Source organism: Aquarana catesbeiana, linkage group LG01, assembly GCF_042186555.1.
Source record: "Aquarana catesbeiana isolate 2022-GZ linkage group LG01, ASM4218655v1, whole genome shotgun sequence".
Taxonomy (NCBI): Eukaryota; Metazoa; Chordata; class Amphibia; order Anura; family Ranidae; genus Aquarana; species Aquarana catesbeiana.
The window spans coordinates 32877667-32904431 of NC_133324.1; the positions used below are offsets into that span (position 1 = coordinate 32877667).

The 26765-nt window shown below is 45.3% G+C and overlaps 1 pseudogene; it reads right to left on the reverse strand.

Annotated features, from left to right (window-relative positions):
* Positions 1-21556: 21556 nt before the first annotated feature.
* On the reverse strand, positions 21557-21823 carry LOC141124184 (small nuclear ribonucleoprotein F pseudogene; annotated as a pseudogene).
* Between the last annotated feature and the right edge of the window lie 4942 nt (positions 21824-26765).

The following is a 26765-nucleotide window of genomic DNA, read 5'->3' on the forward strand; positions in this document are numbered from 1 at the left end:
GAGACGATGCATCCTCATCAGCACGTGACCGTGGGACACGCTTGGCCTTTTTTCGGCAGCTGGCTGTGTTGAGCCGCAACATGCGGAAGACTTGGTCGAGTGGATGACCGAGCCGTCCTCATCCTCCTCACCCTCTCTCACCCATGCCCAGGGTACTTTGTCTGGCAAAGCAGCGGCCTCTTCCCTTGGCTCAATGTCATCAGTGACTCCTTCCCTAGCCCCACCATGTCCTCCTGAGGAGTCCCTCGAACTGTTTGACCACAGTGTTGGGTACATACTCCAGGAGGATGCCCAGCGTTTGGAAGGCTCTGATGATGATACTGAGCTCGATGAAGGCAGTAACGTGAGCACGGACAGAGGGGGTGCCCAAGAAGGACAGCAATCTGGCAGTCATGCTCCCCCAGCTGCAGCATACTGCCAGGTTTGCTCCAGTAATTAGGAGGGAGGGGATGATAAGGTCACTGACTCAACGTGGGTGCCTGATAGGAGAGAGGAGGAGGAGGAGGCGGCACATCACCAACGAGGCAGGATGCCCTCCAGGGGCCAGCCTAAGGGCAGCACATTGACTGCATCACACCCCAAAGCTCCACATGTGCAGGGCACTGCAGTCTCTGCGCGTTATTCAAAAAGTTCTTTGGTGTGGGCCTTTTTTGAGACGAGTGCATCAGATCGCACCGCTGCTATTTGCAACATATGTCTCAAGCGTATCTCGCGTGGCCGAAACATCTCCAACTTGGGTACCACATGCTTGACCAGACATATGTTGACCTGCCATGCAGTTCGTTGGCAAGCGTATCTAAAAGACCCACACCAAAGAACAAAGAGGACCTCTCCTTGCTCCTCATCAGCTGAGATCTCCAACCCCACTATACCTTCAGTCCTCTCTGAGACCTACACTGAGAGGAATGAAGGTGTAGAATTAGGTGTGTCACAGCCAAGTACTTGTGGGCAATCTGCTTTTGGTACACCGACATCAGATTGTACTAGGCAAATTTCCCTGTCCCAGCTGCTGCACCGCCAAAAGAAGTTTTTCTCCCAGCCATCCACATGCCCAGCGGTTGAATGCTAGCTTGGCAAAATTGCTAGTACTTCAACTGCTGCCTTTTCAGTTGGTAGACTCTGCCCCCTTCCATGAGTTTGTGGAATGTGCGGTTCCTCAGTGGCAGGTACCCAAACGCCACTTTTTCTCACGGAAGGCGATTCCAGCTCTCTACCGGCATGTGGAAGGCAATGTCCATGCCTCGCTGGACAGGGCGGTCAGCGGTAAGGTGCATATTACTGCTGACTCATGGTCCAGCAGGCATGGACAGGGATGTTACTTAAGTTTCACAGCGCATTGGGTGACTCTGCTTGCAGCTGGGAAGGATGCAGGACAAGGTGCAGTAGTGTTGGAGGTTGTTCCGCCACCACGCCTCCAAAATGTTAATGATTGTGACACACCTCTCTCCTCCACCCCCTCTTCTTCTTCCTCCATGGCCTCTTCCTGTGCTTTGTCCTCGGAACCAGCGGTGGTCCGTAGCCGTTCAAGGGGCTACGCAAGTACGCAGGCCAAAAGATGCCATGCGGTGCTTGAGCTGGTGTGCTTGGGGGACAGGAGCCACACTGGGGCAGAGGTTCTGTCAGCTCTGCAGGGGCAAGTTCAGAGGTGGTTGACGCCACGCCAACTTAAGGCAGGAATGGTGGTTTGTGACAATGGCACCAACCTCCTCTCTGCCCTCCGACAGGGACAAATGACCCATGTGCCCTGTTTGGCTCACGTCCATAACTTGGTGGTGCAGCGGTTCTTGGGCAGGTACCTGGGCTTACAGGATGTCCTGAGGCAGGCCAGGAAAGTCTGTGTGCATTTCCGCCGGTCATATAATGCCAGTGCTCGACTGACGGACCTCCAAAAGGAGTTTCACCTGCCCAAGAACCGCCTAATCTGTGACATGCCCCACAAGGTGGAACTCAACATTGGCCATGCTGCAGCAGCTGCACATGCAGCAGAGGGCCATCAATGAGTACCTGTGCGACTATGGCACCAGGACAGGGTCAGGGGAGCTTGTTTTTTTTTCCCCACACCAGTGGGCCATGATCAGGGATGCATGCACTGTCCTGTCACCATTTGAGGAGGCCACGAGGATGGTGAGCAGTGACAGTGCATGCATCAGTGACACTGTCCCCCTTGTCCACCTGTTGGAGCACACGCTGCGTGGAATAAAGGACAGGGCACTTGAGGCAGAACAGAGGCAGGAAGAGGAGGACTTCTTTAGCTCTCAAGGCCCCCTTTATCCAGACAGTGTTCCTGCATGCCCGCCGATCACACAGGAAGAGGAGGAGGAGGAGGAAGATTGTGTCAGTATGGAGGTGGAGCCTGGCACTCAGCATCAGCAGCAGTCTTTAAGGGATCAGTCCCAAGAAACACATGGACTTGTACGTGGCTGGGAGGAGGTGGCTGCAGACCATGTCGTCCTTAGTGACCCAGAGGACTCCGGACCGAATGCCTCATCAAACCTACACTGCATGGCCTCCCTGATCCTGCAAAGCCTGCGTAAGGATCCTCATATTCGTGGTATCAAGGAGAAGGACCAATACTGGCTGGCAACCCTCCTTGATCCACGTTACAAGGGTAAGGTTGCGGACCTTATCTTGCCATCGCAGAGGGAGCAGAGGATGAAACATCTTTGGGAGGCCTTGCAGAAAGGTCTGTGCAACGCGTTCCCAGAGACTGGGAGGTTACAAACTCCTGTTTCTGGACAACGTGTTGCTGAGGGTTCGGTCAGTCAAAGAAGGAGCGGTGGAGAAGGTGGCCGTCTGACCGATGCGTTCAGACAATTTTTTGGTCCGCAGCCCCAAGGTATGATCTGTTCCAGCAACCATCGCCAGCGTCTGTTTTACATGGTGCAGGAATACCTAGGGGCAAGATCTGACTTGGACACCTTTCCCACCGAATATCTTCTGGGTTACTGGGTCTTGAGGATGGATCACTGGCCAGAGCTTGCACAGTATGCAATTGAGCTACTGGCCTGTCCTGCATCCAGCGTTCTTTCGGAACGCACATTCAGTGCTGCTGGAGGCTTTGTAACCAATCACAGGGTGCGTCTGTCCACCGACTCGGTCGATCGACTGACCTTCATAAAAATGAATCAGTCTTGGATCACCACCAGCTACAAAGCACCTGATGCTGATGTAACCGAATATTTTTTTTTTAAATCTCAGATCCCTTCAAAGACTGGCTATGCTGATGCTGAGTGACTATCCCTGAGTAATTATCCTCTTCCTCCTCAATCATCACGCTGATAGCTTGTAAGAACATTTTTGGTTCTGGGCGCCACCACCAGTGCCTAAGGCCCAATTTTTCAGCCCTTGTTTAACAGGGGCATGTAATTACAATTTTTGATGCAATACTTTGCAGCAGGGCTCGTTTCTGCGTTACAACTAGAGTATCTGTGAGGGGTTGCAGTGTTGTGGCACCAGCACCAGTGCCTAAAGCCCAATTTTTCAGCCCCTGTTTAACAGGGGCATGTAATTACAATTTTTGATGCAATACTTTGCAGCAGGGCTCATTTCTGCGTTCCAACTAGAGTATCTGTGAGAGGTTGCAGTGTTGTGGCACCAGCACCAGTGCCTAAGGCCCAATTTTTCAGCCCTGTTTAACAGGGGCCTGTAATTACAATTTTTGATGCAATACTTTGCAACAGGGCTCATTTCTGCGTTACAACTAGAGTATCTGTGAGGGGTTGCAGTGTTGTGGCACCAGCACCAGTGCCTAAGGCCTAATTTTTCAGCCCCTGTTCAACAGGGGCATGTAATTACAATTCTTGATCTAATATTTCACAGCAGGGCCCATTTCTGCCCCCACCAAGAGCGAGTGAGGACTTACAGTGTTGTGGCACCACCACCACCAAAGGCCCAATTTTTCTGCCCTTGTTCAACAGGGGCATGTACTGTATTTATTGGCATATAACACTCACTTTTTCACCATGAAAATTGGGTGCAAATAGCATGTGCGCGTTATACGCCAATACTTCAATTTTAGCTGCCTCGGAGGGGACAGGGAAGGGGGCAGGACGAGCGCCGTCAGATTACATACAGTGAGAAACTCCTGTTTACTTGGTGGCCTCTATAATAGGAAGTCCTGTCTCCTGGGCCACCATTGAACCACTGTTCTGCATATCATAGGAGATTCTCACTGTATGTAATCTGTCGACGCTCATCCCACCCCTCTCCCTGTCCCCACTAGGCTGCAGATGGGCATCGATCAGGCTGCACTGATGGCAATGGTGAGGCTGCTGCATTGATGTGGAGTGGTAAGGCTGCAGATGGGCATTGATCAGGCTGCATTGAAGGCAATGGCAAGGCTGCAGTTGGGCACTGACCCTTATTTTGCTTCAAAGTTCCTTATTTAAAATTTAGTTTTTTTTCTGAAACTTCCCTCTGAAAATGAATGTGCGTGTTATATGCCTGTGCGTGTTATACGCCGATAAATACGGTAATTACAATTCTTGATCTAATATTTCACAGCAGGGCCCTGTGAGGGCTTACAGTCTTGTGGCCACAACAACACCTAAGGCCCAAATTTCTGCTGAGTATATAGGGCAGGCCCCTACTTTCAAACATCTAACTTACAAACGACTCCTACTTGCAAACGGAAGAAGACAACAGGAAGTGAGATGAAATCTACCCCTAGGAAGGGAAATTCTCTCCTGTAAGAGTTAATATGGGAAAAACATTTCTCCTTTCCACTGATGCTTTCCAATCCTTGTTCCACAAAAAACCCCAAATTTTCAAAAAACATTTGTCATTGGGACAAAAAGTGAGGTGAAATCTTCTGAAGAGGAGGAAAGACAGCAAAACAAATGTAACAGGGGTGATAATCCTTCCCAATGTTTTCCAAAAAGCTTAAAAAAGATTTTTTGGCTGGAGCTAAACACGTTAAAAATGTACCCGTTAAAAATGACAAACAGATTCTACTTAACAACAAACCTACAGTCCCTGTCTTGTTTGCACCTCCTGTATACTGCTGTTCAGAGTATATAGGGCCTGGGGGCCCACACCTTTCCTTATTTTAATTTGGGTGCGGGGTTCCCCTTAGTAGCCATACAAGACCCAAAGGGCCTGGTAATGGTCTGGGGGATACCCATGCCGTTTGTCTCACTGATTTTCATCCATATTGCCAGGACCCGACATTACATTAAACCCGCAAGCAGTTTTAAATGAGATTTTTTCCTTTAAAAATGACATTTTGTGCAGGGACTGTTCTAAACACGGGAAACACGTGCCACTTTACAGGCATACTATAGACACACCCCAGGTACGATATTTAAAGGAATATTTAACTTTTTTTTTTTACTTTGAGCATCATTAAAATCATTGCTCTCGAAAAAACGGCCATTTTTAAAAGTTTTTTTGCATCGACACAAGTCCCCTGGAGTAGGACCCGGGTCCCCAAACCCTTTTTTAGGACAATACCATGCAAATTAGCCTTTAAAATTAGCAATTTTGATTTTGAACGTTCAAGTCCCATAGACCTCAATGGGGTTCTAACGTTCGTGCAAATTTTCGGTCCGTTTGCAGGTTCTGGTGCGAACCGAAGCGGGGGGTGTTTGGCTCATCCCTATTGCTGGCACTCCTTGTGCCAAGTGTAGCGCTACCTTCTTGAGGGCAGCTGTGTTTCTGGGTCCCCCTAAGCTCTGCACAGCCAGGTAACATGCATCTCCTTAATTGCTTCCACAGTCAGTGAACAATCCATGAGCTTTATTTTTGATATTTTATTAAGGGAAAAAAGTTGGATAAGATAATAGGGATCATGGGAATCCCAACTTGACTGAAGCAATGCACGGGAACAACTTCCTTCCTATGTACAGAGAAAGATCCTGGACTGTTCTCCTCCCTGGATATGGTAAGTCTTTATGGATCAGTAGCAAAAGCCCTTCATGGACTAGGGCCTCTCTGGCTCCTTTGAAAGCTAGAAAAGATTGTTGCAGGACTTCCGGTTCCGGCGCCACATGAGGAGGAGGTAAGCGGCTCCAGCTCCCGCACAGCTCCTCACAAAACCGGCATATAAGCCAGCCACAGCACCGGGGAAACCCCCATCGCCTCCGCTTCATCCCAGGCAGGCATGGATCGCTTTGTGGAGCGATCATACGCTCGGGCGCTGTCCTCGCCCCCCTCCACAGCTCCGCCGGCGGGAGACACAGCGGACGAATCAGCCAAGATGGCGGCCGCTCCGAACTTAACAGAGCGGCCTCAGCAGCAGCCACAGCCTCCCCCTGCCCCAGCTGTGACAGAATCCGACCCCGCATCCCCTGCCAACATTGCCCAGGCAGTAGTTCAACTTCTGGGGCCATCCCTTACAGCCACTGTGGACGCAGCGGTACACAGGGGGCTTGAACAGCTGCACATAGAACTCCAGGCCCAGGCCCAGCGCATCTCCCAGACGGAGGAAAGAATTTCAATATTAGAAAATGACTGCACTGCCTCATCTGCAGCACTTGCACGCATAAATGCTTCCCACAGAGACATATGGGACAAATTGGACGATTTGGAAAATCGCTCAAGAAGAAATAATCTGCGCATCATTGGTCTGCCAGAGTCGATCCCAGCTTCCCACCTTACAAACATTTGTGCAAAAACCATCCCAGAACAACTTGGCCTCCGCATACCGTGTACGGTTGAACGAGCACACCGCATGGGCCAATACTCTGACACACGTGCTAAACCCCGGCATGTGATAGTGAAATACTTAAACTACGCCGACAAAAACGCCATAATGCAAAAATTCCGTCGCACACGCTCCCTGGTGGTGGATGGCGCGAAACTGCTACTCTTCGCGGACTATTCCATAGAGGTAATGAAACAACGCAAGGCATTCTCCTCGGTATGCTCCACTCTGCACCACAATCAGATCCGATTCTCCCTAGCCTATCCAGCTGTCCTCCGCGTTCAAACATCTGAAGGGGAGCAACTCACCTTCCATACACCAGAAGAGGCGGAGACCTACCTAACTAACAGAAGCTCCGAAATGGAACACAGTGCCGCAGCAGAGGGGTCACCATCGTCATCTTCACAACATCCCTATGGACCCCCTAAACACCCCCGAAGCCCAACCAAGCCTCCATATAAGCGCAGCCGCTTCACCAACCAGGAAGACCGTTCTGGGAATCGTTGAAGGAACTGATGGTGGACTCCACATCACCACCCTTTTGACATTGTCACCTTAGGACGGGAAGTATCAACCCATCTTTCATATTTTTCTTTTTTTTCCTATAAAAATCTTTATCATTAAGATGAAGATGTTTTTTCTTTTTTTTTTTTTTCTCTTCTCTTTCTGAGGGTTTTATAAACTCCCGTACATGCTCCCTATAGAGCACTACCCCTTCCAGCCTGTGGCTAAAGTTACACAGTTAAGAATTATAACGTTATATTGTTATAGTCATGTTAATCAATGACTGCCATAACCCCCCATTACCTGGGAAACCTTCCCTTACAAAGACACTTGAAATGTTATGTTTGTATGTATTTTCTAATTTTCGGCTACTTAAGCCTAATTTTGAGAGGAGGGCTCTCCCCTATGCTCAGTATACCTCGCCATTGATTACTTTACGCCTGCACTACCTCCTCAGGAGATCCCCCCCCGGACCACCCCCCCTTCCTATCCTACTCCCCCCTCTCCCTATTCCCCCTTCCTCTCCCTCACCTTCCCTATCCCCACCCCCCCGTTGCCACCGCCCTGCCCCTAGCTGAGGAGCTGGCAATCAATGGGAGCTACGCTGGCTAGATAGGTGAGACCTCATGTGGAAAAAAGAGAAGTCCACAACTCGAGATTTGTATTTCCTTACACGATATACTGCCTTACTAATGTTTACTTATTATTGTTGCTTAGAGAAGTTTAAGTTCATGTTTGCCAGCCTAATTCCTATGTCTTCAGGGGTTCCGAGGCGCTTTGGCGGCTCCCAGGAGGTAGATAGTACATCCACTCAGGGGCTTCTATACAAACCCCTAAACCAAAACACTTTCAAATGCCAACTATGTCACAGTCTACACCAGGGAGTCACCTAAAGTTTGTCTCATGGAATGTTAAGGGGCTGCGTTCCCCCAACAAACGTATGTCCATTCTCAGACACCTGCGGCGTCTCCGGGCAGATGTGGCTCTACTTCAGGAGACACATCTGGCTGCAGACGATTTGCAACGTCTACGTAAATTGTGGGTGGGCTCTGTATATGGCTCACCAGCAGTGGGACGTAAAGCAGGGGTTGCTATCCTCCTGCATAAAAATCTACAACACAAAGTCAGAGATATCAAGGTTGACTCAGAGGGAAGAAAAATGACTCTACATCTGACCATAGATGACAAATACATAGCACTTACTAACATTTATGCTCCCAACTCTCCTGACACCTCCTTCTTCCAGGACTTAGTGAAATGGGTGCTGACTACACCAGAGACGTTACACCTATTGGGCGGGGACTTTAACTCAGTCATGTCCCCCCTGGCTGATCGTTCGGGCCCCCCTACACACAGAACACAAACCCGTACTTCCCCATCATGTACAACCACCCTATTGGCACAAACCATTGCCTCCATACAATTTGAGGATGTATGGCGCCTAATGCACCCAACGGAACGGGAATACTCCTTTTTCTCGCCCCCGCACAACACGTTTTCACGTATAGACTATTTTTTTGCCTCCCCATCCCTGAGCTCCATAATCAGTGCACCAGACATACAAGACGCAGTGATCTCAGATCACAGCCCAATCGTGATTCATCTCACCCAAACAGCTCGCTCATCTCCCTCCCCTACTTGGCGTTTCCCCTCCTATTTAAGTGACAATGAAGACTTTAAACATACATTATACTGCGCCTGGGAGGAATACATCTCCACTAATGGAGCACACATTACGGACCCTAACCTGTTCTGGGAAGCAGGCAAGGCCTTCTTAAGAGGTAAAATAATTTCGTACACAGCCCAGTTTAAAAAGAAAGCCAAGCAACAGTATAGTAAATCAAGCGAAGCCCTACGACAGGCTCATGAGCAGCTCACGTTAAATCGCACCATAGAAAACATACAAAAATGGAGACAGGCCAAAAGCACCTTTGACCTGTGGGCAGAACAACACGAAGCGGCCAAAACATCTTACTCCCAATTGCATTTTCATAGATTTGGAAACAAGGCTGGTAGGCTTCTGGCCAAGATGTGCTCAGGCCCCAGACATCCCACCCGTATCTCAGCTCTTAGAGCTAAGACAGGGTCTTTGACCACCTCCCCAGCTGAAATAAGCAACCTACTCGTGGAATACTATACCAATCTATACAAAGCTGACCCGACTGACTTACCTACCACTGACTTACTACTCGACAAAATACGCTTACCCAAACTCCACCACACACAATTAGAGACGATTAATGCCCCCATCACCGTCGATGATATTCGGTTCACGATCAAAAACATGGCCTCGGCCAAAGCCCTGGGACCCGACGGTTATACCGCTGAATTCTATAAAATGACTAGAGAATTCATCCCTGATACTTTAAAACATGTCTACGCAGCTATGTGGGACGGAGGGCCCTATCTTCCTACGGGAACACAGGCTCACATCAAATTAATCTCTAAAAAAGGGAAAGACCCCCTATTACCGGGCTCATACCGACCAATTTCATTAATAAATGTTGATGTCAAAATCTTGTCCAAAATAATTGCGTCACGGCTAGCTCCCTTACTTCCATCTCTATTGCACCCAGCTCAATCTGGCTTTGTCTCGGGCAGATCGGCCACCCTAAACATCCGTAAGGTTTTAATGGCTCTAGAATACGCCAAAACTCACCCCAACCAAGACATTGCCATCATGTCATTAGACGCGGAAAAGGCCTTCGACAACATCAGTTTCTCCTGGCTCTTTAGAGTGATGACACAATTTGGATTCTCAGGACCGATTATGAGATTCTTGCTTCAAATGTATGCATCCCCCACCGCACGTCTAGTCACCCCTGATTTCATTTCGGACACGATTCCATTAACAAAAGGAACGAGACAGGGATGCCCCCTGTCTCCACTCCTGTTCAATCTAGCAATCGAACCCCTGTCCAGAATACTAAATTCGGCTGATGGAATCAGTGGCATCACTCTAGAGAACCACACTCTTCGTTCGGCGCTATTCGCGGACGACATACTGCTATTTTCCACCGACCCTATCACAGACTTTGACAGACTCAAACGACTTTTTTCAGACTTTAGACTCTGCTCGGGAATCAGAATAAATTTTGACAAAAGTGAGATCCTACCATTACACCCCCATCTCTCCAGTAAATGGAAACACCTATCCCCCTTGACCATAGCCAACCAACACATTACATACCTGGGCATTAAAATAGGACGTGAGCCATCCTCCTTATATTCTTTGAACTACCCCCCTTTGATAACCAAAATTGTAAAGGAGTTGGAGGCTTGGGGATCCCTACCTCTCTCGCTCTTTGGGAGATGCCATTTATTCAAAATGGTGTCCTTTGCGCGCCTGCTCTACCCAATGCAGACCATACCTCTCCTGATTAAACATTCAGACATCCAAAAAATCCAGAGGGCCCTAACTACTTTTATATGGTCTCACAAAAAACCTCGCATAGCGCTACAGAAATTATGTCTCCCGAAGGGCGAGGGTGGGGCGGGACTGCCCAATATGCGTTTTTACAACCTGGCATGTTTACTTAGACAGGGCTTAGACTGGCTAACCGGTGGTTCTAGATACTCTAACCTATACTTGGAGGAGGCTATGGTACACCCATATACCCTCTCGGCCATCTTTCATTCTAATCCCAATACACTACCCCCCCACCTCAAAACAAGTGTAATAATTAAAGATACGGTTATTGCATGGAGAGAAGTCAGAAAATTGCTTAAAGTTCCATCCAGCATCTCCAAATACCTCAAAATACAAGGCAATCCTATGTTCCTTCCATCTCTCATTCATAAAGCTTTTGGCCAATGGAAACTTAAAGGCCTCACAGATGTCTCCTCCTGCTACCTCAACAAGCCAGGCAAATTCAAACCATTTCATACCCTAATGCGGGAATATTCCCTACCACCAACACATGCTTTCTTTTATCACCAACTCATCAATTACCTCAAATCATGTTCTGGTCCTCATACCAACCCACTTGAAACATCCTGCATTGATACTCTCATCAAAAGTAATAACTACTCCATCTCCAATATTTACTCCTATCTTATACAACATCAAACACGGAAGTATGCCCTCAAACCCTTTCAAAAGTGGACACACGTCTTGGGTGACGAATCTCTGCCAGAAAAAATCCTTGAGGGATACAAGACAATCCGCAACCTTACTTCTTCTGAATCTTGGAGGGAAACGCAATTCAAGATCATTCACAGAGCTTATTTCCCCTTCCGCTACAACAAGGTAGACCCCACCCAAGCTCAATGTCCCTGGTGCAACATGCCTCGACCCACGTTACTACATAGACTCTGGGACTGCAACAAGATCGATGCTTACTGGACTAAGGTGATCAACTATATCAACGAGGTCCACAAACTTCAGTGCACAAAGGACCGCCTACTATGCCTGTTCAACATACCCCCTTCACCCTCATCACCAACGAGGGTCTCACAAAATATTCCACACTGGGCTCACCTATGTCTTCTAGTGGCCCGCAGGACTATCATGTCTCACTGGATATCAGCTACTCCTCCTTCCCTAACAACGTTCAAAACAGCCTTAACATCACTTTTTAATCTAGAAAGGCTGGACACCATCACCCTTAATTTCCGATCAACTTCCCGTTTCTTCAAAAGATGGAGGAAATACATTGAAGCTACATTCGCTCCGCAGGCTATGGTCGAAATAATGAACCCATTTCGATACTCGAAATGGTACTTAACAAATGATGTCACCAATTCCCTAGGTCGACTCAAAATACCTCCCACCCCAGATTCTTTTATTTTTAACCCACCGTAGGTTATCCATAAATTTATTGTACCCCTTGACATCCACCCTCTTGAGTTTAGTCAGACGCTGCCTCCACACCTGAAGGTACTTAGATGTTAAGATTTTGTGTCTCGAGAAAAATTCTACCCGTAATGTTGAAGGGATGGCAAACATGAACCCCCCCATCTTCCCTTTCCCTTAATTTTTCTTTTTTTTTTTTTTTTTTTTTTTTTTTTTTTCTTATTGTTATATTTATGTTATTTTTGTCTCTCTGCTACTTCTCATCTGATCCAATTGATATGACAAGAGTTTACTTTTACTACCATGGGAAGTTATGCTACTTATAGAATGTACGTTTATTACTCTGTGACTTTTGTAACACTAAGTCCTGTACTTATATATGTCATAAAACCCAATAAATATTTTTCAAAAAAAAAAGAAAAGATTGTTGCAAACTACATGCAGAAGTATCTCCTTTCCCCTGTAGAACTGCTTCCAGCTCCACAGCTTGCAGACACTATTAGCTCTCCTGACTGCTGTAAAGATCTCCCAGGACAAGAATAAAGAGTTAAGCATAGCGCCATGCTTTGAAGGCTCGCTATATATGGCAGTCTCTCCCCTTTTGAATCCCTGGTTGAACTGATGGACTCACTCTGCTCTTCCTAGCTCTCACTGGTCCTAGGCAAGAATCTTGTTTAAACTGTGATGTTGAATGGATCTTCCTGAGCCAGTCTGAGACCAGCCTGGAGGAAAAGACCCCCCTAGAACTAGTGGACCCATCCCAGGGCACTAACAGTCTCCTCAGCACTCCTTCTTCCACACGACTCCTCTGCTGGCCCACCTCTCCCAAATTTATGAGTTAGCTTTGCACACTACTAGGACCTCCAAGCCTGGGATTGGTCAGACTCCCATAAACATGCAGACTTAGGTCTCGACCCCTCCTGTCCACTGGCTTCTGGTACTCCAGAAGGAGGTGGAGGTGATAGAGTCCCAACCTGCTGAATCACCCAGCCTGAACCGCAGTAACACGCTCCGTGGCACTGTTTTAGTGAGGCATGGCCTATTGATGTTGAACTGAGGCAGTGGGCAGTCAGGAGGTGGTTTGGTCTTCTCTTGCTGCATGGATGGAGGAGCAGGAGGCTCTGATAGGATAACCCATGCGTGCAGCTAATGTAGTCCCTCCTGTAGGGAGAATACTGTGTGCTTGGATCCTTGGAATGTAATAATTAGCTTTGCGGAGTTTACCAATTTATATGGGACTTTGTGCTTTTGCAGGGCTTGCGTTAATGTATTAAGTTTCCTGCAACGTTGTAAGTAAATTTGGGACAAACACAACCCGGTTTGGTTTGCACCAGAACGCTCGAGCATCACTAAAATTTGGACCCGAACCTCAGACCCTATTAAAATCTATGGGACCCGAACTTGAAAAATCAACAGTGAAGGATTATATACAAGTTATTGGCCATTAAAAGAGTTGGGCTTTGGGCGTGGCCTGGACGGAGACCGTGATGGCAGCATAAGCTGAGAGCTCCTGTGATCCGGGGACAGATCTTAGCTTGAAGGGGAGCCCACACCTCGATTTCAGCATGAGCAGATCCACCCGGAGCTCCTCAACGTCTCGTACCACATTAGACCCAGGTACGCAACTCAGTAGGAACATTCCTGACATATTTCGTACCCAAAAACTGTCCACACACGCGGCCTCGCAGGCCCAGGCGCCGGCCTCGCCTACTGAACTGCCCGACATGCAGACCATGGGTACTCTTACTCCCACAACCGACACCGGACGAACACACATGCTAAACCTGTTCGACCTGGAAAAAGTAGCATCGGACATTAAAAGCACGGTGACAGCAGCTATTGCTGACCTGAAATCGGACATGCAGGCGATTGCACACCGCATTGACACGGTAGAACAAACAACCCTGACTCACGCAGCAGCCATTCGCCAGGTCCAATCTGCCTATGATTCACAACTCTCCCAAATGTTTGACCTCCACAGGCATGTGGAGGACCTCGATAACCGCGGCCACCGGCACAACATAAGAGTAAGGGGGATACCTGAAAGCATTGATCCAAACTCAGTACAGCAAACACTATGTGCACTATTCAATGATTTAATAGGAAGACCTGCAGACTCACCTATTGATATGGAAAGGGCCCACCGTGCTCTGTGCCCCCAGCCCAGGGAGAACGAACCACCCAGAGATATTGTGTGTTGCCTGGTGAACTTTCCCCTTAAGGAGGAAATCCTACGGAAAGCCAGGGAAAGAGGTCGAGTAATTTTTAATGGGGCTGATATAAAGCTATTCCAGGACTTGTCACAGATTACACTACAAAACAGAAGAGCCCTAAGACCTTTATTGGATGCACTACGTGCTAGGAACATTCAATATCTTTGGAAATTCCCCTTTGCCCTATCTGCGTCCACCAGGGGACGCTCTGCTATCCTCCGCACACCAGATGATCTGAAGAATTTCTGCGATCAGCTCGATCTCCCACGGATCGAGCTTCCGGAATGGTATGACCTCTTCTTCCCCTCGGAACCATGGCATCCGGTTACCCTCAACCCATCTCCGAAAGCACCACGCCAGAGATCACGTAGACGCAAGGCAGGATCGGCATCTCCAAAAGCACACTCATCTCGTCGAGACCTCTACCAACGAAGTCCTGCTCGTGCACCGGCGTCCCCCCCGGGACGCAACTATCCGGAAGATTGACTATACCCACTCAGCCATGTCGCAACATCAGTGAGTTTTTGATTTGACCCCCGATGCACACTGCCCCTTCATTTTATGCTGTGTACTAAGCTATGCACCAAGAATGCAACCACTTGACATCCCCTGGCACTTCTCACCCTCATCTGACTCGTCCCTATCCAGCTTTACCCTTTTGTTATACGCAGGGATTTCCTCATATCCCACAAGCCGGTCAAGCCTGCATCTGGAAAATAACATTCAGGAATCGAAGTACCAGATCCATAATTTTTTCCATGGTACTCCCATCATCTCAAATCGTTTTTTTTATCCTCCCCCCCTTGCCCTCCCCTTTTTTTTTTTTTGTTGTTGTTTGTGTGTTTGGTTCTGCTTTATTTGTGCTTATCTTACTATTTTTTCTAGGGCCTTAAATACCCCTATTGAAGGTTTAGGAACAGCAGATCTTACCTATTTTTTCCATAATTGCCCATACCCCAAAATCACCTTGCCTTAACATCTTAAAGAACAAAATACGATCTGCCTTTCCTCTCCCACTGTAAGATATGGACATGTATTTTCTCTTCACCCACAACTGTAGGTAATGCATGTATGCTATTAACAGTCAGAAACAATGTATAAAGAATGATATCCTTATGGAAAACGATTTTATGTATTTAGCAAAGGCAGACTCCCGGCTATCCTGATCATCAGGGACGTCGTCCTTGCCCGACCCGAGGTGCCCCTCTTGGGGGTTCCACTTTCTTACTTTAGCTCTAATCACCTCCCGCACAACCTGCCCATGGGGTGGGAAGGAGAGATTCCATTAATCCGGACGTCCCTGATCTTCAGTGAGCAAACCACCTATCCCAGGAGCTAGAACACATACAATGCGCCTTATCAGGTTACTGAGGCTCCCGAGGGGGATATTGAACAAGCCATAGCCTCACAACCACATTACTGCACATCATGACCCTTCAGTCTAAATGATGATAATTATTTTACCCTCCCCCCCTCCTTCCCCTTCCCCCTCCTTCCTCCCCCCCTCTTTCCCTCTCCCCCTCCTTCCTGACCTCCCCATCCATCCATTCCCCCCCTCCCTTGCCCTTCTCATTATCCCCCCTCACGGGAGCTGCCATCTCAGTTTTTTTCTCTAAAGATAGTGACTAGCTTTTCATTTAGCAGGAAAAGCTTAAGTTAGATATTTCTCCCACAGTGTGCATCGGACTGTGATTGTCTTTGTTTTGTTAATATTCTTGTATTTGTTTTGGGGGTTTATACTGTTATTTTCTCCCCCTTGTTTGATATGCTTATTACATGGCTGAAACAGTAAGGTATACAGCTTATAGGCTATACCTCCTATTATGTTTATGTTTTTCTGAAAAATGCCAATTGTTCCTATTCTCGGGTTCCTTTACTATGATCCTGGTGGTTCTATAGTAAAGTATAATGTTAAGTGGGCTCCCCACAAAACCACAAAGACACAAAACAACAAAACTACAGCTTACTGTACATCTCTCCGCCTAAGCGGAGTGGCGGGTCTGTCCCCCGGTCCGCATCCGATCAAAGGCCCCCGTCTTTTTTCACTCCCCCACACAGCAAGTCCCTAAGGACACCAGCTGATACTCCAGGACTTTTTTTCCTCCCCTAGGTGAGGCAGATTTTCTAACCTCACCTCTGGTGTATCTTCTTTGCTCGGTTCTTCTCTTCTCTCTTACCCTACCCTGTACTACCTCCCCCTCCCTTCCTCTCCTTCTCTCCTCCCCATCTCCTATTCCCATTTTCCTTCTCTTTTCACTCCTACACCCCAGACTCATTCCTGCTTCATTACTCCTCACTCCTCCTCTCCCCTTCTTCTTTTTCTTTCCCTCCCCTTTTTCTCCTCTTCCTCTTCGCTAATTCTCTTTCTCTCCTGTTCTGCCCCTAGGCTCCGGGGGTTGACTGACCCCGCCCCGCCCCCTCCTTGACAGCCCTCACACATTTTCCACCACTACTTACTGCATTGCACTTTGGTGGGGCTTGATCCCCAGACGCAAACAGAGCGTAACCATGCAATCGAAACCATTAACCGAACTTTCCTTAACGCTAAAATGTATATCCCTAAACCTAAAAGGTCTTAACCTTCCTGAGAAACGCTCCCAGGTCTTGACATCTCTTTCTAAACACAAAGCTCATTTTATTTTTTTGCAAGAGACCCACTTCCGCTCCGACACAACACCTAAACTCGCCAATCACATATATCGTACAGCTCACCATGCCACGAACCCAGATGCCAAAACGAAAGGCGTCTCAATATTAATCTCCAAACATGCAAACTTTCTTCTTACAGACTCATTGATTGACCCGGCAGGCAGATATATCTTCCTCAAAGGGAAGTACGCAAACAAACCAATAACATTGGCAAACGTTTACTGCCCCAATGAACACCAAGTCTCCTTCCTCAGAGATACCTGTGATCGGCTGGCATCCTTCCAGGAGGACCTAGTTCTCCTTGGAGGAGATTTTAACGTTCCCCTAAATCCACTATTAGACTCTTCCTCAGGCTCTTCTGCCCTAACGTACAGGGCTCTACGTCAGATCAAAACCCAATTACAAAACCTGACCCTTCACGATACATGGCGCACATTATCACCCACAGTAAAAGATTACACATTTTTCTCTGCACCACATCAAAAGTATTCTAGAATCGATTATTTTTTCCTCTCTCAATCCGACCTTCCATTTTTAAAACAATCCACGATAGAACCGATGTTTCTATCAGACCATCACCCCATTACGGTTACACTATCCTTTCCCAAAACTCAACCACGAACTAAATTATGGCGATTTAACCCTTCGCTGCTCGGGGATCCGGTTTCCCTAGACCACATACGCACGTGCATCCTCAACTACTTCGCTGAGAATTCGTCACCTGAAATCTCTCCTATCTCCCTCTGGGAGGCTCACAAGTGTGTGGTCCGGGGGGAGCTGATTGCTCTGGCGGCTAAAACCAAAAAACTAAACCAAGAACTTATTAATTCACTTATCGAAACAATTAGATCCCTAGAAAGAACACACAAACGAACACAAGCAGTCGCTACTTTACAAGAGCTATCTCACGCCCGCGCTCTTCTTAAAATAGAATTAGACAAACGCTCTAGCAGGCGTTACATCCTCGCCCACAGGATCTTTTACGAGCAAGGGAACAAATGTGGCCGCTTGCTGGCACGCTCAGTCCAATCTGCTAAAACCTCTACCAGAATACATCACATACGCAATCCCAAGGGAGATCTTCTGGTCAGGAATGAGGAAATCGCTAGAGAATTTGAGACTTTTTACTCAAAACTATACAATCTCCGTCCTGAACAAATGTCTCAGAACGCCCAGAAAACCCGCTCTGGCCTCATTAAATCTTTCCTCTCCAAATATAGCCCCAAGCCAATATCGCCCCAACTTAAACTAGAACTTGATAAACCCATATCTTTAACTGAAATTGAAGTGGCAATTAAACAAATGAAGCTTGGCAAAAGCCCTGGTCCCGACGGTTACACTCTCCAATACTATAAAACATTTTCAGACATTCTTTTCCCTACACTCCTAACTACATTCAACGCCTTAGCTGATGCCCAATTTGATCCTTCCAGAATGTTAGTGGCCCACATCTCGGTCATACCAAAAGAGGGTAAAGACCCTTCATCAGTCGCAAACTACAGGCCAATATCCCTATTAAACGTGGACATCAAATTGTATGCAAAAATTCTTGCTAATAGACTACTCCCCTTAATACCAAACCTCGTATCTCTTGACCAGGTAGGGTTTGTCCCGGGTAGAGAGGCCCGAGACAATGTAATCCGCACATTAAACTTACACCACTGGATTTCGACCACTAAAACCCAGGGATTTCTCCTTTCCCTCGACGCCGAGAAGGCGTTTGACAGGGTGGCCTGGGACTACATGCACGAAGCTCTTTCAGCGATTGGAATCGGAGATGGTATGCTTTCCTCTATTATGGCGTTGTACACTGGTCCCTCCGCTGCAGTTAGAGTTAACGACCTCCTGTCGGGCGCCTTCTCTGGCAGGAATGGCACACGTCAGGGCTGCCCTCTATCACCACTTCTCTATATCCTCACCTTAGAACCCTTCCTCAATAAACTAAGAAACAACCCTGATATTCAGGGCATTGTGGTAAAAGGGAGAGAGTACAAGGTAGCGGCATTTGCCGACGATATTTTGCTCTCACTACAAGCACCCCGTGTCTCGCTCCCAAACCTTCTACATGAGATTGACCTCTTTAACAAAATATCCAACTTAAAAATCAATCACACCAAATGACAGGCCCTGAATATCTCGCTTCCCCCCCAAGAAGTGACTAGTTGTCAAGAATCCTTTCCATTTCAATGGCAAAAAAACGCCCTCACCTACCTAGGGATACAGATCCCACCCCACTTATCAAACCTATATGTATTGAATTTCCAGGTAGCTCTTCTTAAAGCCCAAAATTTTCTCAAAGAATGGAAGACGTTAAATGTTTCCTGGTTTGGGCGAGCAGCCCTGATCAAAATGCTTATCTTACCGCGCCTACTATATCTCATACAAGCAATACCAATAGCTCTGCCAACTAACTTTTTTACAACATACCAAAAAATCTGCTCAACATTTTTATGAAGAGATTCTCCCCCCCGCATTAAATATTCTAGACTCACCTTATCTAAATCCAGGGGCGGAATAGGATTGCCGGATCTGGGCAAATATTATAGCGCATGCCACCTTACGAGGATAGCGGATTGGAATATCCACACCCTCAAGAAATCCTGGATTGCCCTGGAAAATGCCGTATCACATCTTCCTTTACACTTACTCCCGTGGTTATCCCCTAAGCACTGGCCACAACCAATAATGACACATCCACTAATCCATCCGTCCCTATTAGCATTCAGAAAGGCTTCACTTAAGGGAAACTTAGCCTCAATCCCAGGCCCCTTAACTTCGTTAAGAGGAAACCCTGCTTTCTCTCCAGGCTCCCACACCAACTTCCTGCAGAAAGAATGGCCACATGAAGATGTTCTAGTCATGCATTTCTATCAGGATGGGAAAATCATGCCCCTAGAAAAACTCATAGAAATATCCAAAACGTCAGCATTTTCCTTCTGGACCTATAGGCAAATCAGACATTTCCTGGAATCTCACATCAATCAAACAGCTCACTCAGTTTGAAACCCTGTGTCACCGTAAAATCCCACAAAGACACCTCATCTCTCTTTTGTACACTTTGCTTAATGATCCCTTGACACCTACCATTTCATCTTCACAGATTTCATGGAATAGGGACCTTTTGACACCCTTAACAAATGAGGAATGGAATAAGGTCCATGAATACATACACAAGGGTTCATTGAATGTTACTACACAAGAGAACGGGTATAAGATAGCTACCAGATGGTATAGAACCCCCTCAAGACTCCACAAATTTAAGACCTCTATTCCCAACACTTGCTGGCGATGCGGAGTGGAAGTGGGTACTATGCTCCATGTATGGTGGGACTGCGCAATCCTCCAACCCTTTTGGAAGGAGGTTCATAAATTAATAGCACAAATTACCACATTTACTCTCGACTTTACCCCAGCCCAATTTCTTTTACACCATACATCATTATCCAAACAAAACTACTTCAAATCCCTAGCGATGCATCTAGTTAATGCTGCTAGACTATGCGTCCCAAAACATTGGCAATCGACATCTGTTCCATCAATCGGTGAATGGTTTGCAAGAATTTCCAAAACAAAAGACATGGAAGAGCTTATTCATGTTTCTCAGGATAGGGTTCAGAAGTTCACGGCTACATGGTCCTGTTGGATACACTTCACGACCACTGAGGGATACCGCCAGTATCTCCCAAGGGTCTCCCTACAAACATAGCCACTTTCAACCAGGAGGGCTGTTCCTGTCTTTGCTTTCCCCTCAGGTCCTGGGGGGGCGGGCTCGGTTGCACCCCGGAGCCATTCTCTTCTGCTTCCATTAGCCTCACCTCCAAATACTACCCTCCCTACTCCCCTCTCACTTTTACATACACCTCACTTCCCACATTTAACCTTTTCCATTTTCTTTCTTAACTCTTCCTACTCTCTTTAACCCATGATTCACTCTGGACCCCCACATCCATCTTCCTGGTGGTCTACCCATTCTCCCTCTCTGTCACCTCTTCCCTATTATACCCTTTCTCTTTTACCTACCCCTCTCTTTTATTTTTGAGTATTACATCCCCCCCCTTTCCTTTCTTCTCTTTCCCCTTTCCCCCTCCTCCTCCCTTCTTTTTCTTCCTCTTTCCTCCTCTCCTTCCTCTTTAGATCATTCTACTTTCCTCTCCTCTGTCAGCAACCCTTGTATAGTTGTCTCATTTTCTTTATGCCCCAAGATGAGGGTCTCCACTTGTTGAACTCGAAGCTTCAGGACACTCAACATTTGTGCCTGGGGGGGTCTCAACGTCCCTTGAGCCCTAATCCGGGACTGGCCTGGTGCTCAATTCCCCCCTTAATACTCGCCGAAAGATGATGTGAGTGGGGGGAATTTTACACTGGAATTAAACACCCTGTCGTGAAGTTTCATGTTTTTGCTCCCAACATTATCTTAAATAATTTTCCCTACCAACCTTCTACTAGCACTTTGTTGGAAGACTTATGAATACAATGTTGATTGTTCTATAAGCTATGTGATGATTGTACAAGATTGTATGTACGATTTCTGTTTGTGATATATTTTTCCTATACAATAAAATCTTTATGGAAAAAAAAAAAAAGAGTTGGGCTTTGGGAGTTGGTGGTAGCTTTACATTGTAATCCTATAGAGGTACTCCTGAAAAAAAAATCTGTTTATTTTTCTTAACAAAACATACAAAAATAATGTCCAACATTAACCTCAGAAGGGAAGATTCAAAATAAATCTACAAAACGAATTTGGAATTTGCTTTATTCTCTCATTTCGCCATCTTCTTCCTCCTCTTCTACTCCTCGTATATTCAGGTACAAGACATTATCACACCTTATTAGAATTTCTCCAAGATGTCCAGACAATGCTCCATCAATATACTCTTCTGTTTTGGTGAACTGCATGTTCATGTAGCCATCCACAGATACAAGGTATTCCTTGTATTCCATACCCCACTTCAATTTCACCATTACTGGCTTACCAGTAAGGTCATTAAGGAATGGTTTTGAGATTAGTGGCAAACTCATTCAGCTGCTGAAGCCTCTGCTGATCTACAGACCAGTGAAAGGAAGAAGAAATTTCCCTGCAGAATGTTCCAAGAACACACTACAGGAAAAAAACAGGAAATGGCAAGAGGTACTCTTGATGACAGCAAGAATTGGCATTTCTGTATAAAAAAAATGAAATTATATACACCTGTCAGACAGGTGTGGAAAATTTAGGCTTTGGGTGTTGGTGGTGCCTTTACACCATAACCCTATAGAGGTACATTTGATGAACGCAAGAACTGGCCTTGCTGTAAAAACTTGAAATGATGTGAACCTGTCAAACAGGTGTGAACAAAATTGGTCCTTGGGTGTTAATTGTGCCCACGAAGCCTATACCAAACAATTACTTCAATATAAAATCAACACCCACAAAGCTAGGCAGCCTAGACAGTCTTGCACAGATTCCAGATCCTAAAAAACATTTAATCAGTGAGATCAGCATCAGGGGCTTGATAACTGCTGCTAATCCAGGACTGATTCATTTTGACAAATGTCAGGTGGACAACGGAGTCTGTGGACAGACACGCTATTTTATCACTCTTTATACTCACACTATACTTCCACTACACTAGAACTACACTAGCACTGCACTGACACGCTACACTGACACTACACAATACTTACACTATACTCAGACTGCACTAACACTACACTGGCACTCTACACTCAGGGTCACAAGAACACACTAGCTCATTAGTAGAAAATAGAGCCCTACTCTAACTATCTCTACTTCAACAACACACTGAAAAAAGTTCCTGTGGGAAGGAACCTTTTATAGTGTGGGGTGGGACTATGAGCACTGAGCCATGATTGGGCAAAGTCATCGTGACTTTGCCCAATCATGGCTTTGACTGTGCTCTGTGCCTTGATTGGGCAAAGCCTTGCACCTGATCTGCGAGGTGCATTGCTGCATCCAATTAGGGCCCTAAAATGCACTGTGCAGTGTGCAGTGCATTGTGGGGCGCTTGGTGGGTTAACATCCAGCTGAGTGCCCAGCAAATTCAGATGTTCACCGTACGGGGGGAACAGGTGATGTGTGGGACAAAATTTTGCTCAGCCCGAACTGCTTGCCCAACTCTAGTTCTAATGTATGTTGTAGGTGAGCATAGGGTTCAGGTAGAGTCCCTGTGGTTCTAGATTTTGGCTTAAGTTGTTTTTTTGCATGACAGAGAGGGATGCACAGGATAACATCCCTGGGTATGGAGTCAGGCAGGTGTTGAGGTTTAGGGAGCCTGTGAATGCAGTCAATGACCAGCTCAATATTTTTGATCTCTGTCAGAACTTCAGATATCCCCGGATTCTGATGTTATTCCAGCGGGATCTATCTGATAGATCTGCCAACTTGTCTTTGATCCAGTTATTTTCCTTGATGTGTGCATCATGAGTATCAATAAGGTCATTTAAGGTGGATTCATAGTTCCCCATTTTTGTTTCCATATGTGTCACTCCATCCCCTAGGGAGGTAATATTATGATTAAAATACTGCATAAGAGATAGCATAGCTGACTGTGTCTAAGGGACATTAACATATCCTTGAGGGTAGTGTCCAACAATGGTTGATTGTTAGTAGGAAAAAGGCTATGGCATCAGGTTGTGCCCCTTGGAACCCATGAGAGCTATAAGGATGACTTGCCTCATGGATGTCAGTCATGGGAGAATCTATCCCTATCCTTTCTTTATCTGGGCTGCTGGTGACAGGAGTGCCTGGAAGAGATGCAGAAAAGCTTTCAGGGGTAATCTGATTACTGTATAAATGTCACTGGCAGGGAAGAGGTTAAAACTAGAGGTTGATAAAGGGGTTACATTTGTTTCCTGGGAGGTGTTTCTAACTGTGGGGGGGGGGGGACGACTGACTGGGAGTACAGAGAGATTGCTGTTCCTAATCACTAGGAACAGACGATGACTCTAAACTCCCCTGACAGAACGGGGATCTGTTTGTTTACATTGACAGATTCACATTCTGGCTCTCTGTGGAGCGATCGCGGGTGGCTGGCGGACATCACGGCCTCTGGCCACGAGCATTGGCTTCCCTGCTGCACCGCGGGCACGTGCTCCTGATGTAGCTGTTAAAGGGACCACTGTGCAGCTATGGCGATTCAAGCCAACCTGCCACCGTATAATGACAGTGGCTGGTCGGCAAGAGGTTAAGATGCTACAGAGGATACAACAGGATAGTTTTATTAGGAATAATAGGCCTAATCAGTGTATTCCTCACTTTTATTTTAACTAAGGGGTGGGGCTGATGTAAATGTGAGGCATATACTGTGAGGTGGTTTAGGTGCCTTTTATGAATGTAGATTGTCTAGGGGTATTTTTAGACCCTCGATACCTCTGCATAAGGTGTACCTTTCAATCCACACAGGCCTGTGAGATTAGCCCATTGAGACAATGATAAAAAAACAATGACAAAGTCTCTCCAAGCAGAATCTAAATCTTTATTCTGTCTCTGTGAATATAAAGGGGGTATTGTGAGAAAGTACAGCCCTCTGAACGTCATTACAAATTATCCAATCAAATACAAAGACATTTTATGACAAAACCGAAACTCATACAACATCATTTCTGGGAAATCACGTGCTTTACGAGAAAGTGGAAGTATCATATGAGAAACGAAACTGAAATAAGATAACAAGAACAATGAACAATACATGCAAACAGCTGTTTGTACGATGGAGTACAAGAAAGAACACAAAATAGAAACTGATTCTTCTAAAATGGATATAGTTAAGCTAATTATGCCTTCAGTGCCTACTATTCTTATATTTAGTTTATCTTTCTTTAAATTTAAATCTTTCTTTTATCTTTATTTTTAAACATTTAAAGCCCAATCAACGTAATCTAAAAATACCAAAAATAGCAAAAGAAATTCTAAAAAAAACAAAACACCAACTCTGAAATCAAAACACTCCATTTTTAAAGCATAGCCTTCAAATAAAAGAGCAATTTAACCTAAAACAAAGGCCACCATACATTTGAGATAAATAAACACCCAAAGTGAATGAAAACCCCCCAAAATATTGCACCTTGAATGGATTTCAAACCTGCAGAATCCACCTTGAGCCCATGGTAGAGGCAAACCAGAACCTCATTTCTATTTGTAACATTCAGTTGGTATAACCTCATGGGATATGATGGATATTTACATAATAATAATAATAATAATAATAATAATAATAATAATAATATCTGATTTCAGATTCCAGTATCTCGATGTTCAGGTCCCTGTTTACCTGGAAGCAGAAAAAAGTTTGGATCTACAATTTATAAATGTTGCTATGAGTGTGTCCCATGTCCAGAAGGAGAGATATCCAACATTTCTGGTATATTTTATGGTTTCTAGGAAGTTATTAACTGGACAGAAGTTACTACTGTAGTTAAAGTGTATGTCAGGGGAAAAAGAAGAACATATCAGCAAAGTGTGTACATTTCCTCATGTTTTATCCTTCTAAAGAACCTGCAAGTACAGAATGATACCTGTTGATCCTGCCAGAAATGTACTCAGCTCCTAAGTTCTGCTGTGGGCAGGCAACATACAGGAGGTTGGTGTCTGAGATCAAAAGAAATGTTTTCAGCCCCGCCTCATTGTATTTTACTACTTTTACTGCTAGACATGTGCACTGCCAATAAAATCTTTTTTTTTTTCGTTTTTGTTTCATGTGTTTTTTTTTTTTTTTTGTTTTTTTTTTCGTTTTTCAGATCATTCTTTATGATTGATATTCATTATTTCAAATAAATTCAGAGATTCGGATACATTCAAATTCATTAAATTCCATTCGTATAGATGTGGTATTCGTTATTTTGATCATTCATAACTTCTGATCAATTTGTTACATTCCATTCGTTTGCGGTATTCATTTTTCTGAAAATCCAAAAATTAGAAAGAAAAAAAATCTGAAATTCCAAAATCCAAAAAATTGAAAAAAGAAAAATTTGAAAATCCGAAAACAATAACAAAAATCCAAAAAAATACGAAAATAAGAACGAAAATGTGAAAATCCGAAAGAACAAAAAATATTTGAATAATATCTATTATAATTAAAGTATTAAGTTTATTAACCATTATTGTTTTTTTATTATTATTAATTAATAACTAATAATAATAATAAAAGCTATCATTTCCTTTCAAATTTGGCTGTTAGTGAACGCAACAAATACAAATTTATCCAAAGTTATCCGGCATTCCTTATTTTGGATAATTCTTAACTTCAGATAAATTCATATTCATTGCGTTCACTAAGAGAAAAATTTGGCTCGTTCTTATTTTTGGATTTTCGTTCTTTCAGTTTTGGGATTTTCGTTCTTATTTTCGGATTTTCGCTCTTTCTATTCTTCTGATTTTCAAATTTTCTGATTTTCGTTCTTTCGAATTTCAGATTTTAATTCTTTTGAATTTTCGTTCTTTTAGAAAATTTGTTTTAAAAAAAATTCATAAAACGGTCTTTCTTTAAATCGGATGTTTCCTGACATGCCGAATGAATATGCCGAATTTTGACAAAAATTTGACAAAACTAATTGCACATGTATATTTACTTCTATTAACACTGATACTACTGCTACTAAACTACCGAATCGCTCCCCTCTCCTCACTTTTTCGATTGCATCAAAACTTTTTTTTATAAATAATTCCCGATATGTCGCAATGCACAGAAACAGCAACAATTTCTCTAAAGTTCCACATTCATGATTAAAAGTTATACTCAGTCAGTGAGTTTTCCTAGGCTAATGCCCCGTACACACGGTCGGATTTTCTGATGGAAAATGTCCGATCGGAGCGCGTTGTTGGTCATTCCGACCGTGTGTGGGCTCCATCGGACATTTTCCATCGGATTTTCCGACACACAAAACAGGCTACAAAATTTTCCGACAACAAAATCCGATCGTGTCAATTCCGACTGTGTGTGGCCAGTTCCGACGCACAAAG